General features: G+C 34.3%; 11 non-coding genes and 1 pseudogene across 11 annotated transcripts; 5 read left to right on the forward strand and 7 right to left on the reverse strand.

Moving 5' to 3' along the window:
- Positions 1 to 836: 836 nt before the first annotated feature.
- Positions 837 to 1,049, reverse strand: LOC134309377 (small nucleolar RNA U3). Its single transcript, XR_010011114.1, has one exon. It is a non-coding gene; the product is annotated as a small nucleolar RNA U3 (small nucleolar RNA).
- Positions 1,050 to 1,794: 745 nt separating this feature from the next.
- LOC134309405 (small nucleolar RNA U3) lies at positions 1,795 to 2,007 on the forward strand. Its single transcript, XR_010011140.1, has one exon. It is a non-coding gene; the product is annotated as a small nucleolar RNA U3 (small nucleolar RNA).
- Positions 2,008 to 2,950: 943 nt separating this feature from the next.
- LOC134309426 (small nucleolar RNA U3) lies at positions 2,951 to 3,104 on the reverse strand (annotated as a pseudogene).
- A 681-nt stretch (positions 3,105 to 3,785) lies between these two features.
- On the forward strand, positions 3,786 to 3,998 carry LOC134309409 (small nucleolar RNA U3). Its single transcript, XR_010011144.1, has one exon. It is a non-coding gene; the product is annotated as a small nucleolar RNA U3 (small nucleolar RNA).
- Positions 3,999 to 5,852: 1,854 nt separating this feature from the next.
- LOC134309420 (small nucleolar RNA U3) lies at positions 5,853 to 6,065 on the reverse strand. The gene has a single exon (XR_010011154.1). It is a non-coding gene; the product is annotated as a small nucleolar RNA U3 (small nucleolar RNA).
- A 1,178-nt stretch (positions 6,066 to 7,243) lies between these two features.
- Positions 7,244 to 7,456, reverse strand: LOC134309417 (small nucleolar RNA U3). Its single transcript, XR_010011152.1, has one exon. It is a non-coding gene; the product is annotated as a small nucleolar RNA U3 (small nucleolar RNA).
- A 679-nt stretch (positions 7,457 to 8,135) lies between these two features.
- Positions 8,136 to 8,348, forward strand: LOC134309486 (small nucleolar RNA U3). Its single transcript, XR_010011200.1, has one exon. It is a non-coding gene; the product is annotated as a small nucleolar RNA U3 (small nucleolar RNA).
- A 954-nt stretch (positions 8,349 to 9,302) lies between these two features.
- LOC134309391 (small nucleolar RNA U3) lies at positions 9,303 to 9,515 on the reverse strand. Its single transcript, XR_010011127.1, has one exon. It is a non-coding gene; the product is annotated as a small nucleolar RNA U3 (small nucleolar RNA).
- A 686-nt stretch (positions 9,516 to 10,201) lies between these two features.
- On the forward strand, positions 10,202 to 10,416 carry LOC134309475 (small nucleolar RNA U3). Its single transcript, XR_010011190.1, has one exon. It is a non-coding gene; the product is annotated as a small nucleolar RNA U3 (small nucleolar RNA).
- A 933-nt stretch (positions 10,417 to 11,349) lies between these two features.
- Positions 11,350 to 11,562, reverse strand: LOC134309298 (small nucleolar RNA U3). Its single transcript, XR_010011039.1, has one exon. It is a non-coding gene; the product is annotated as a small nucleolar RNA U3 (small nucleolar RNA).
- Positions 11,563 to 12,308: 746 nt separating this feature from the next.
- On the forward strand, positions 12,309 to 12,521 carry LOC134309407 (small nucleolar RNA U3). Its single transcript, XR_010011142.1, has one exon. It is a non-coding gene; the product is annotated as a small nucleolar RNA U3 (small nucleolar RNA).
- Positions 12,522 to 13,452: 931 nt separating this feature from the next.
- LOC134309413 (small nucleolar RNA U3) lies at positions 13,453 to 13,665 on the reverse strand. Its single transcript, XR_010011148.1, has one exon. It is a non-coding gene; the product is annotated as a small nucleolar RNA U3 (small nucleolar RNA).
- Positions 13,666 to 14,878: the final 1,213 nt, after the last annotated feature.

Genomic DNA, 14,878 nt, shown 5'->3' on the forward strand with positions numbered 1-14,878 from the left:
GTAAATATAAGGGAGGAATTTGCTCTTGACAGAGTGCTAATCTATTAAAGATGATCATGTTAAATAATGCACTACTATTCATTATACACCAATATTTATTTGCTAAATTTCACGTTAATATCTGAACCTATTTAATGTAACTGAACTTTTTCACACGCCACACGTGTGTTTTGTTTTCCTCAGTTAATTTCAGTCACTCAGAGTAAAATGTGCAGAAGTTTTTTTCTCAGCTGAAGAAAAGTTCACATATTTTGTTTTATGTAGTAAATTAACAAAAGACAGAATTTCATCAGAACTGTCCAAACTTTAGCAGATGGTACATTTATACTGAGTCTGATCCTCGACACTAATTTAAACATTTACTCACATGTTACCACACCACAGAGATACAAACAAACCTTATGGGCTCTTGTTTTATATAATTAAACAAACTCTGACCCTTCAAAGTTACAAACATCATTTAAATTAAAGTATTACAAAACTCAAATCTACAAGAGAAAATGTTTCTGATCCACTAATGCTGTATGAGAAAGTAACCGTGTTTAGGGGAGGAGATGGAAGTGAGATATTTCCACTTTCTGTTCTCTTTTTAATCATTCATTTATTAATATTTATCCTTGTTTTGTTTATAAATTCTATATAAATTACTAAATTCTTCCACTATGGGGGTCTGGGAAAAAGATAGAACAAGTGATACTAAGAGTAAGATGTGAGACTTAATAACTTATGACTTCTAAATTTTCCAGCTCAACATTTCATGAGCTTGAAAAGAAAAAGCTCATAAAGCTGATCACCAAAGAAAAACAGACACTTTCATTTAACCTAAATTACAGCTAACCACTCTGAACATGTTTCCTTCATCTAAACTGTTAGAAACAGTCAGAACACTCATCAATGATGAAGAGCAGGGAAAAAAATCATTTCTCGCCATCTGATTCATGCTCAGAAAGAAACATCACAGCTCATCATAATGGTTAAAGATACGTAACACTTTCAAATCACATTTCCTAATCAGTAACTATAGAAATGATTCCTGAAAGTATAGTCTTAACCTGGAAGCAGCAGAACCCAGCTGAGTGATGTTCTCCTCTACACTTCACCCTCACACTAGATTCTCTCTGTTCATTCTTCAATATCTAACCAGCTTCATCACCATAATTTTAATCATTTCAGGTTATGATGTAAAACAGTGATGCTTCATTACATGTATTTCTTTTAACATGATTTTAAAATCATCACATGTGCTTCTAGTGGAACCGAACTAAAGATGAATTACAGAAAGTCTGTGAGAAAAATCAGTGATTGTAGAAACATTTTTATCAGTAAACCTGAATGTAGCAGCTAAAGTATCAAAAATCATCAGTGTAGTAACTCTGAAAACTACTAAATACATTATGAAGTGTATAATATTACACTTATATACCCCTATATAATAAAAATTACATTCACATCACACCATACAAACTCATACTGAGCACTCGTAGCCCTTGAACACTTCAAATTGATTATCTGTTTAACACCACAACCCAGCACATTTACTTCATACACAAGGTTCAGAGGTACTTATAGTTCCTAGAACTTTTATTATTGAGGTGATCGAGATTCTTTATGCTGCCTTTGCGGTAAATTTAAATAAATCATTAAATTAAATTACTAAATCATAAATCCTGCATTGTGGGATTTTCCTCAGTGTGGTTTTGGTTTTAAATAAAGAATGAATGAATAGATGAATCTAGCGTGTAGGTGAAGTGTAGAGGAGAACATCACTCAGCTGGGTTCTGCTGCTTCCAGGTTAAGGTTATACTTTCAGAAATCATTTTTATAGTTACTGACTAGGAAATGTGATTTGAAAGTGTTACGTGTCTTTAACCATGATGATGAGCTGTGATGTTTCTTTCTGAGCATGAATCAGATGGAGAGGAATGATTTATTCTTCTGCTCTTTATCATTGATGAATGTTCTGACTGTTTCTAACAGCTTAGAAGAAGGAAACATGTTCAGAGTGGTTACATGTATTATGAGCTGAATTGAAGAATTTGTTTTTTTTTGTTGTTGGTTCTGTTACTGTTTGGTTTTTATTATTCTGTTGGTTTCTGTGCCTTACCAATTAAATATAAGGGAGAAATTTACTCTTGACAGAGTGCTAATCTATTAAAGATGATCATGTTAAGTAATGCACTACTATTCATTATACACCAATATTTATTTGCTAAATTTCACGTTAAAATTGAAACATATTTAATGTAACTGAACTTTTTCACACGTCACGTGTTTTGTTTTTCTCAGTTAATTTCAGTCACTCAGAGTAAAATGTGCAGAAGTTTTGTTCTGTTGAAGAAAAGTTCACATATTTTTTATGTAGTAAATTAACAAAAGACAGAATTTCATCAGAACTGTCCAAACTTTAGCAGACGGTACATTTATACTGAGTCTGATCCTCGACACTAATTTAAACATTTACTCACATGTTACCACACCACAGAGCCACAAACAAACCTTATGGGCTCTTGTTTTATATAATTAAACAAACTCTGAGCTTTCAAAATTATAAACATGATTTAAATTAAAGTATTACAAAACTCAAATCTACAAGAGAAAATGTTTCTGATCCACTGATGCTGTATGAGAAAGTAACTGTGTTGAGGAGAGAGGATGGAAGTGAGATTCTTCTTTATTCTGTTCTATTCTTATTCATTTATTAATATTCATCCTTGTTTTGTTAATAAATTGTATATAAATTAATAAATTCTTCAACTATATGGGAGGAGGGCTGGAAAAGGGATAGAACAAGTGATATTAAGAGTTACGTTAGTGAAATGTTAACTTACTTTTACATTTTCCAGCTCACTGTACTATATAAATGTTTTATGAGCTTGAAAAAAAAAAAAGATTCATAAAGCTTATAACCAGAAAAAAACCAGACACTTTTATTTAATTAAAATAAAATCTAACCACTCTGAACATGTTTCCTTCATCTAAACTGTTAGAAACAGTCAGTCAGAAAGAAACATCACCGCTCATCATCATGGTTAAAGAGACGTAACACTTTCAAATCACATTTCCTAGTCAGTAACTATAGAAATAATTCCTGAAAGTATAGTCTTAACCTGGAAGCAGCAGAACCCAGCTGAGTGATGTTCTCCTCTACACTTCACCTACACGCTAGATTCATCTCTCTGTTCATTCTGTCACATTCAGTAGAATCTTTACTCGTTCTATCAGTAGAATTGTACTACAGATGAATTAGTGTGTATAGAAAGTTTAATAAATGTAAACATATCAGAGTGAGTTAAAACTAAACATTCATGTTCATACACACTACACACTCACACTTACAGCGTACAAACGTACATTGAGTAACTCGTAGCTCTTCAACTTTAGTTCTTCTGTTTAATGAATACAAGAACTCCAACAATCAGAGAGAATTATTAAATATTATATAGATTTAATGAAACCTCGTCATTTATCCTCCTGAGAGCACATTTATCCATTTATATTCTCTGTAATCGACACTTTAGTTTTAAATCTTTCTTTTTTAATCGTTTGTGTTACCCTATAAATTCCATCCTGATATTTTCAGTGGTACCTCAGGTGTTGGGGTATGAGGCTGACAAACTTCACTTCCTGTTTCCAGAGTAAGTCAGATATAGTTATATCTACTGTTATATTATTGTATTATAGTTTTTAACTTTTACTAGAAACCTCCATGTTGGAGAGATGAATCTAGTGTGAGGGTGAAGTGTAGAGGAGAACATCACTCAGCTGGGTTCTGCTGCTTCCAGGTTAAGACTATACTTTCAGGAATCATTTCTATAGTTACTGACTAGGAAATGTGATTTGAAAGTGTTACATCTCTTTAACCATGATGATGAGCTGTGACGTTTCTTTCTGAGCATGAATCAGATGGAGAGAAATAATTTATTCATCTGCTCTTCATCGTTGATGAATGTTCTGACTGTTTCTAACAGCTTAGAAATAGGAGACATGTTCAGAGTGGTTACATGTATTATGAGCTGATTTGAAGAATTTGTTTTCTTTGTTGTTAGTTCTGTTACTGTTTGGTTTTTATTACTCTGTTGGTCTCTGTGCCTTAACAAGTAAATATAAGGGAGGAATTTGCTCTTGACAGAGTGCTAATCTATTAAAGATGATCATGTTAAGTAATGCACTACTATTCATTATACACCAATATTTATGTGCTAAATTTCACGTTAAAATCGAAACATATTTAATGTAACTGAACTTTTTCACACGCCACATGTGTGTTTTGTTTTTCTCAGTTAATTTCAGTCACTCAGAGTAAAATGTGCAGAAGTTTTTTTCTCAGCTGAAGAAAATTTCACATATTTTGTTTTATGTAGTAAATTAACAAAAGATAGAATTTCATCAGAACTGTCCAAACTTCAGCAGATGGTACATTTATACTGAGTCTGATCCTCGACACTAATTTAAACATTTACTCACGTTACCACACCACAGAGATACAAACAAACCTTATGGGCTCTTGTTTTATATAATTAAACAAACTCTGACCCTTCAAAGTTACAAACATCATTTAAATTAAAGTATTACAAAACTCAAATCTACAAGAGAAAATGTTTCTGATCCACTGATGCTGTATGAGAAAGTAACCGTGTTCAGGGGAGGAGATGGAAGTGAGATATTTCCACTTTCTGTTCTCTTTTTAATCATTCATTTATTAATATTTATCCTTGTTTTGTTTATAAATTGTATATAAATTACTAAATTCTTCCACTATGGGGGTCTGGGAAAAAGATAGAACAACTTCTTCTTCTTCGTGTCCAGCCGTCATCTAGATCATGTCTTTCCAGTGGTTAACACAGGCGAGAGCGGCTGCGTTTGGTTCAGCCAGGTCTTCTGCAGTGCACTGTGGAGCAGAACTGCATCTCATAAGATGTTCCATGGAATGTAGTTCACTGCACACACACGAGTCAGTTGTTATTAGGTTCCATTTCTTCAGAGATGCCTTGCAGCGCCCCTCACCGACTCGCAGGCGGTTCAGGATTTTCCAGACATTCCATGGTTGGTCATGGCCGGAGGCAGGGTGTTCATTTGGGATCTCTCTCCGTCCACTGGGCTGTCTGGCTGCCTAGATTGTTCCACTCTTTGATCCATTCACTGACCCTGGCATAGGCTGGGCTGGTCTCCAGTGCATCTGTGGTGTCCAAGAAGCTGCTCCTGGAGCTAAGTCGTTTGTGGGCGACATAATGTGCATGGAGTAGGTGCCGGGTGTCATTGACTTGCTTTGTCCGCTCAGCTCGGGTGGTAATTGCTCTCCGGATGTTGGGGGGAGCAATGCCTGAGAGAGCATAGAGACAGGGTACTGGAGTTGTTTTAGTGCACCCAGTCATTATCCTACAGGTCTCATTGAGAATAGGGTCGATTCTGTGTGCGTGGCAGGATCTGCTCCATACTGGACAGGCATACTCAGCGTTGGAAAAACACAGGGCTAATGCGGTTGTTCGTAGTGTGCTTGGGTGGGCCCCCCACTTAGAGCTTGTTAATCGGCGTAGTAGGCTGTTTCTGGTGGAGACCTTGGCTCTTGTCTTCCTAATGTGTTCTCTGTAACTCAGGGTACGGTCTAAGGTTACTCCCAGGTTTACTGGATACTGATTGTTTTCTAACCTCATGCTGTCCCAGGTTACTTTAATCTCCCGTTTTGCTTCCCTTTTTGCTTTAGAACAACTGATACTAAGAGTAAGATGTGAGACTTAATATCTTATGATTTCTAAATTTTCCAGCTCAACATTTCATGAGCTTGAAAAGAAAAAGCTCATAAAGCTGATCACCAAAGAAAAACAGACACTTTCATTTAACCTAAATTATAGCTAATCACTCTGAACATGTTTCCTTCATCTAAACTGTTAGAAACAGTCAGAACATTCATCAATGATGAAGAGCAGAAGAATAAATCATTCCTCTCCATCTGATTCATACTCAGAAAGAAACATCACAGCTCATCATCATGGTTAAAGAGACGTAACACTTTCAAATCACATTTCCTAATCAGTAACTATAGAAATGATTACTGAAAGTATAGTCTTAACCTGGAAGCAGCAGAACCCAGCTGAGTGATGTTCTCCTCTACACTTCACCTACACGCTAGATTCTCTCTGTTCATTCTTCAATATCTAACCAGCTTCATCACCATAATTTTAATCATTTCAGGTTATGATGTAAAACAGTGATGCTTCATTACATGTATTTCTTTTAACATGATTTTAAAATCATCACATGTGCTTCTAGTGGAACCGAACTAAAGATGAATTACAGAAAGTCTGTGAGAAAAATCAGTGATTGTAGAAACATTTTTATCAGTAAACCTGAATGTAGCAGCTAAAGTAGCACAAATCATCAGTGTAATAACTCTGAAAACTACTAAATACATTATGAAGTGTATAATATTACACTTATATACCCTTATATAATAAACTTCTGCTAGAAACCTCCATGTTGGAGAGATGAGTCTAGCGTGAGAGTGAAGTGTAGAGGAGTAATTGTAATTTAATGTAATTGAACTTCATCACGTCACACATGTGTGTGTTTTGTTTTCCTCAGTTAAATTCAGTCATTCAGAGTAAAATGTGCAGAAGTTTTGTTCTGTTGAAGAAAAGTTCACATATTTTTATGTAGTAAATTAACAAAAGACAGAATTTCATCAGAACTGTCCAAACTTTAGCAGATGGTACATTTATACTGAGTCTGATCCTCGACACTAATTTAAACATTTACTTATACGTTATTACACCACAGAGCCACAAACAAACCTTATGGGCTCTTGTTTTATATAATTAAACAAACTCTGAGCTTTCAAAGTTATAAACATCATTTAAATTAAAGTATTACAAAACTCAAATCTACAAGAGAAAATGTTTCTGATCCACTGATGCTGTATGAGAAAGTAACTGTGTTCAGGAGAGGGGATGGAAGTGAGATTCTTCTTTATTCTGTTCTCTTCTTATTCATTTATAAATATTTATCCTTGTTTTGTTTATAAATTGTATATAAATTAATACATTCTTCAACTATATGGGAGGAGGGCTGGAAAAGGGATAGAACAAGTGATATTAAGTGTTACGTTAGTGAAATATTAACTTACTTTTACATTTTCCAGCTCACTGTACTATATAAATGTTTTATGAGCTTGAAAAGAAAAAAGATTCATAAAGCTGATAACCAGGAAAAAAAAACAGACACTTTTATTTAACCAAAATAAAATCTAACCACTCTAAACATGTTTCCTTCATCTAAACTGTTAGAAACAGTCAGAATATTCATCAATGATGAAGAGCAGGTGAATAAATCGTTCCTCTCCATCTGATTCATGCTCAGAAAGAAACATCACAGCTCATCATCATGATTAAAGAGACGTAACACTTTCAAATCACATTTCCTAATCAGTAACTATAGAAATGATTCCTGAAAGTATAGTCTTAACCTGGAAGCAGCAGAACCCAGCTGAGTGATGTTCTCCTCTACACTTCACCCTCACACTAGATTCATCTCTCTGTTCATTCTGACACATTCAGTAGAATCTTTACTGGTTCTATCAGTGGAATTGTACTACAGATGAATTAGTGTGTATAGAAAGTTTAATAAATGTAAACATATCAGAGATAGTTAAAACTAAACATTCATGTTCATACACACTACACACTCACACTTACAGCGTACAAACGTACATTGAGTAACTCGTAGCTCTTCAACTTTAGTTCTTCTGTTTAATAAATACAATAACTCCAACAATCAGAGAGAATTATTAAATATTATATAGATTTAATGAAACCTCGTCATTTATCCTCCTAAGAGCACATTTATCCATTTATATTCTCTGTAATCGACACTTTAGTTTTAAATCTTTCTTTTTTAATCATTTGTGTTACCCTATAAATTCCATCCTGATCTTTCTAATGATACCTCAGGTGTTGGGTATGAGGCTGACAAACTCCACTTCCTGTTTCCAGGGTGAGTCAGATATTGTTATATCTACTGTTATATTATTGTATTGTAGTACTAACTTCTACTAGAAACCTCCATGTTGGAGAGATGAATCTAGCGTGAGGGTGAAGTGTAGAGGAGAACATCACTCAGCTGGGTTCTGCTGCTTCCAGGTTAAGACTATACTTTCAGGAATCATTTCTATAGTTACTGACTAGGAAATGTGGTTTGGAAGTGTTCCATCTCTTTAACCATGATGATGAGCTGTGATGTTTCTTTCTGAGCATGAATCAGATGGAGAGGAATGATTTAATCATCTACTCTTCATCATTGATGAATGTTCTGACTGTTTCTAACAGTTTAGGAAAAAGAAACATGTTCAGAGTGGTTAGGTTATGTTTTGGTTAAATAAAAGTTTATGGTTTTTCTCTGTTGATTATTATTATGAATCTTTTTCTTTTCAAGCTCTTGAAATATTTATATAGTACGGAGAGCAGGTAAAGTTTAGAAATCATTAAACTTTGAAAGTTATTAAGTCTCAAATCCTGCTCTTAGTATCACTGGTTCTATCTCTTTCCCAGACCCCCGTAGTTGAAGAATTTAGTAATTTATATACAATATATAAATAAAACAAGGATAAACATTAATAAATGAATAAGAAGAGAACAGAATAAAGAAGAATCTCACTTCCATCCCCTCTCCTGAACACGGTTATTTTCTCATACAGCATCAGTGGATCAGAAACATTTTCTCTTGTAGATTTGAGTTTTGTAATACTTTAATTTAAATGATGTTTATAACTTTGAAGGCTCAGAGTTTGTTTAATTATATAAAACAAGAGCCCATAAGGTTTGTTTGTGGCTCTGTGGTGTAATAACGTATAAGTAAATGTTTAAATTAGTGTCGAGGATCAGACTCAGTATAAATGTACCATCTGCTAAAGTTTGGACAGTTCTGATGAAATTCTGTCTTTTGTTAATTTACTACATAAAAAATATGTGACATTTTCTTCAGCTGAGAAAAAAACTTCTGCACATTTTACTCTGAGTGACTGAAATTAACTGAGGAAAACAAAACACACGTGTGGCGTGTGAAAAAGTTCAGTTAAATTAAATAGGTTCAGATATTAACGTGAAATTTAGCAAATAAATATTGGTGTATAATGAATAGTAGTGCATTACTTAACATGATCATCTTTAATAGATTAGCACTCTGTCAAGAGCAAATTCCTCCCTTATATTTACTTGTTAAGGCACAGAAACCAACAGAGTAATAAAAACCAAACAGTAACAGAACCAACAACAAAAAAAACAAATTCTTCAATTCAGCTCATAATACATGTAACCACTCTGAACATGTTTCCTTCTTCTAAACTGTTAGAAACAGTCAGAACATTCATCAATGATGAAGAGCAGATGAATAAATCATTCCTCTCCATCTGATTCATGCTCAGAAAGAAACATCACAGCTCATCATCATGGTTAAAGAGACGTAACACTTTCAAATCACATTTCCTAGTCAGTAACTATAGAAATGATTCCTGAAAGTATAGTCTTAACCTGGAAGCAGCAGAACCCAGCTGAGTGATGTTCTCCTCTACACTTCACCTACACGCTAGATTCATCTCTCCAACATGGAGGTTTCTAGTAGAAGTTAAAATTATAATACAATAATATAACAGTAGATATAACAATAAAGAAATAACAACTTACCCTGGAAACAGGAAGTGAAGTTTGTCAGCCTCATACCCAACACCTGAGGTATCATTAGAAAGACCAGGATGGAATTTATAGGGTAACACAAATGATTAAAAAAGAAAGATTTAAAACTAAAGTGTCGATTACAGAGAATATAAATGGATAAATGTGCTCTTAGGAGGATAGATGACGAGGTTTCATTAAATCTATATAATATTTAATAATTCTCTCTGATTGTTGGAGTTATTGTATTTATTAAACAGAGGAACTAAAGTTGAAGAGCTACGAGTTACTCAATGTACGTTTGTACGCTGTAAGTGTGAGTGTGTAGTGTGTATGAACATGGATGTTTAGTTTTAACTATCTCTGATATGTTTACATTTATTAAACTTTCTATACACACTAATTCATCTGTAGTACAATTCCACTGATAGAACGAGTAAAGATTCTACTGAATGTGACAGAATGAACAGAGAGATGAATCTAGTGTGAGGGTGAAGTGTAGAGGAGAACATCACTCAGCTGGGTTCTGCTGCTTCCAGGTTAAGACTATACTTTCAGGAATCATTTCTATAGTTACTGACTATAGGAAATGTGATTTGAAAGTGTTATGTCTCTTTAACCATGACGATGAGCTGTGATGTTTCTTTCTGAGCATGAATCAGATGAAGAGGAATGATTTATTCATCTGCTCTTCATCATTGATGAATGTTCTGACTGTTTCTAACAGTTTAGATGAAGGAAACATGTTCAGAGTGGTTAAATTAATTTTGGTTAAACAAAAGTGATTTTCTTTAGTGATTAGATTCATGAATCTCTTTCTTTTCAAGCTAATGAAATATCAAGCTGGAAAATTTAGAAACAAAAGTTATCAAGTCTCAAGTTCTGTTCTTATTATCACTTGTTCTATCTTTTTCCCAAATCCCTATGGTTAAAGTAATTTATATACAATATATGAACAAAACAAGGATAAATATTAATGAATGAATGAATAAGAAGAGAACAGAATAAGGAAATATCTCACTTCCATTCTCTCTCCTCAGTTAATTTCAGTCACTCAGAGTAAAATGTGCAGAAGTTTTTTTCTCAGCTGAAGAAAATGTCACATATTTTTTATGTAGTAAATTAACAAAAGACAGAATTTCATCAGAACTGTCCAAACTTTAGCAGATGGTACATTTATACTGAGTCTGATCCTCGACAGTAATTTAAACATTTACTCACATGTTACCACACCACAGAGCCACAAACAAACCTTATGGGCTCTTGTTTTATATAATTAAACAAACTCTGAGCCTTCAAAGTTACAAACATCATTTAAATTAAAGTATTACAAAACTCAAATCTACAAGAGAAAATGTTTCTGATCCACTGATGCTGTATGAGAAAGTAACTGTGTTCAGGGGAGGGTGTGGAAGTGAGATATTTCCACTATCTGTTCTCTTCTTATTCATTCATTTATTAATATTTATCCTTGTTTTGTTTATAAATTCTATATAAATTACTAAATTCTTCAACTATGGGGGTTTGGGAAAAAAATAGAACAAGTGATACTAAGAGTAAGATCTGAGATTTAATAACTTATGATCTCTAAATTTTCCAGCTCAAAGTTTCATGAGCTTGAAAAGAAAAAGCTCATAAAGCTGATCACCAAAGAAAAACAGACACTTTCATTTAACCTAAATTACAGCTAACCACTCTGAACATGTTTCCTTCATCTAAACTGTTAGAAACAGTCAGAACACTCATCAATGACGAAGAGCAGATGAATAAATCATTCCTCTCCATCTGATTCATGCTCAGAAAGAAACATCACAGCTCATCATCATGGTTAAAGAGACGTAACACTTTCAAATCACATTTCCTAATCAGTAACTATAGAAATGATTCCTGAAAGTATAGTCTTAACCTGGAAGCAGCAGAACCCAGCTGAGTAATGTTCTCCTCTACACTTCACCTACACGCTAGATTCTCTCTGTTCATTCTTCAATATCTAACCAGCTTCATCACCATAATTTTAATCATTTCATGTTATGATATAAAACAGTGATGCTTCATTACATGTATTTCTTTTAACATGACTTTAAAATCATCACATGTGCTTCTAGTGGAACCGAACTAAAGATGAATTACAGAAAGTCTGTGAGAAAAATCAGTGATTGTAGAAACATTTTTATCAGTAAACCTGAGTGTAGCAGCTAAAGTATCAAAAATCATCAGTGTAGTAACTCTGAAAACTACTAAATACATTATGAAGTGTATAATATTACACTTATATACCCCTATATAATAAACAATTCCATTCACATCACACCATACAAACTCATACTGAGCACTCGTAGCCCTTGAACACTTCAAATTATTTATCTGTGTAACACCACAACCCAGCACATTTACTTCATACACAAGGTTCAGAGGTACTTATAGTTCCTAGAACTTTTATTATTGAGGTGATCGAGATTCTTTATGCTGCCTTTGCGGTAAATTTAAATAAATCATTAATTTAAATTACTAAATCATAAATCCTGCATTGTGGGATTTTCCTCAGGATGGTTTTGGTTTTAAATAAAGAATGAATGAATAGATGAATCTAGCGTGTAGGTGAAGTGTAGAGGAGAACATCACTCAGCTGGGTTCTGCTGCTTCCAGGTTAAGACTATACTTTCAGGAATCATTTATATAGTTACTGATTAGGAAATGTGATTTGAAAGTGTTATGTCTCTTTAACCATGATGATGAGCTGTGATGTTTCTTTCTGAGCATGAATCAGATGGAGGGGAATGATTTATTCTTCTGCTCTTCATCATTGATGAATGTTCTGACTGTTTCTAGCAGTTTAGAAGAAGGAAGCATGTTCAGAGTGGGTACATGTATTATGAGCTGAATTGAAGAATTGGTTTTTATTGTTGTTGGTTCTGTTACTGTTTGTTTTTTATTACTCTGTTGGTTTCTGTGCCTTAACAAGTAAATATAAGGGAGGATTTTGCTCTTGACAGAGTGCTAATCTATTAAAGATGATCATGTTAAGTAATGCACTACTATTCATTATACACCAATATTTATTTGCTAAATTTCATGTTATAATCGAAACATATTTAATGTAACTGAACTTTTTCACACGCCACATGTGTGTTTTGTTTTCCTCAGTTAATTTCAGTCACTCAGAGTAAAATGTGCAGAAGTTTTTTTCTCAGCTGAAGAAAATTTCACATATTTTGTTTTATGTAGTCAATTAACAAAAGACAGAATTTCATCAGAACTGTCCAAACTTCAGCAGATGGTACATTTATACTGAGTCTGATCCTCGACACTAATTTAAACATTTACTCACATGTTACCACACCACAGAGCCACAAACAAACCTCATGGGCTCATGTTTTATATAATTAAACAAACTCTGAGCCCTCAAAGTTATAAACATCATTTAAAATAAAGTATTACAAAACTCAAATATACAAGAGAAAATGTTTCTGATCCACTGATGCTGTATGAGAAAGTAACCGTGTTCAGGAGAGGGGATTGAAGTGAGATTCTTCTTTATTCTGTTCTCTTTTTAATCATTTATTAATATTTATCCTTGTTTTGTTTATAAATTGTATATAAATTACTAAATTCTTCAACTATGGGGGTTTGGGAAAAAGATAGAACAAGTGATACTAAGAGTAAGATCTGAGATTTAATAACTTATGATCTCTAAATTTTCCAGCTCAAAGTTTCATGAGCATGAAAAGAAAAAGCTCATAAAGCTGATCACCAAAGAAAAACAGACACTTTCATTTAACCTAAATTACAGCTAATCACTCTGAACATGTTTCCTTCATCAAAACTGTTAGAAACAGTCAGAACATTCATCAATGATGAAAAGCAGAAGAATAAATCATTCCTCTCCATCTGATTCATGCTCAGAAAGAAACATCACAGCTCATCATTATGGTTAAAGAGACGTAACACTTTCAAATCACATTTCCTAATCAGTAACTATAGAAATGATTCCTGAAAGTATAGTCTTAACCTGGAAGCAGCAGAACCCAGCTGAGTGATGTTCTCCTCTACACTTCACCCTCACACTAGATTCATCTCTGTTTATTCTGACACATTCAGTAGAATCTTTACTCGTTCTATCAGTAGAATTGTACTACAGATGAATTAGTGTGTATAGAAAGTTTAATAAATGTAAACATATCAGAGTTAGTTAAAATTAAACATTCATGTTCATACACACTACATGCTCACACTTACAGCGTACAAACGTACATTGACCGAGACATGGCAACAACCTGGTGAGTTTTATCAATTAAATCAATGCATTCCACCCGGGTTTGCCTTTACCTGTGAACCTCGCACCACTGGGCGAGGAGGCGGTATTTCTACCCTCTACAGTAAGAAATGGAAAGTGACCTCAGTGTCTGTTCCTCCTCATATTTCATTTGAATCAACTATTATCCAAATTAATGGACCAATACCTACTATTTTGGCCACAATCTACCGACCACCTAAGCATAATACTGATTTTATAAATGATTTTTCCACTTTCCTAACTTCACTCTGCTCTATGTCACCAAACACAATAGTTCTCGGAGACTTCAACATCCACATTGACAACAAAAATAATACATTTACAAAAGATTTCTTGTCATGCATCGATGGTTTTGGCCTGCAGCAACATGTGGACTTTCCAACCCACTGCAAGGGGCATACTCTAGATCTCATCTGCTGTTCTGGAGTAACCCCTCTGAATTGTACTGCTTCAGATCTTCCTATCTCTGATCATCACCTGATTTCTTTTACTGTGACACTGCCATCAGCTAAAACGAGTCCTCGGGCCATCTCATTCCGTAATATCAAGAACATCGATCATACTGCCCTATCATCAGGAGCCAGTGCTCTCCATTGGAACTATGGATCTGCTTCTACCCAAGACCTCATCTCTCATTACAACACAGAGCTGTATAATCTCTTGGATAATCTTGCCCCATTAAAAACACGAACTGTTTCATTTACTCGCACTGCACCATGGTACACTACTGAACTACGACAACTAAAATCAAGGGCACGACAGCTCGAACGCCTGTATAGGAAAAGTGGACTTACTGTGCACAAGGAAATGTATAATAACCACCTACTGCATTATAAAGATGCTATCTCGGCTTCCAAATCTACCTACTATGGATCACTATTTAGGGCGTTTGAGGGTAACATCCGTGCACTTTTTTCTACTGTGA

This window comes from Trichomycterus rosablanca, chromosome 2, assembly GCF_030014385.1.
Source record: "Trichomycterus rosablanca isolate fTriRos1 chromosome 2, fTriRos1.hap1, whole genome shotgun sequence".
NCBI lineage: Eukaryota > Metazoa > Chordata > Actinopteri > Siluriformes > Trichomycteridae > Trichomycterus > Trichomycterus rosablanca.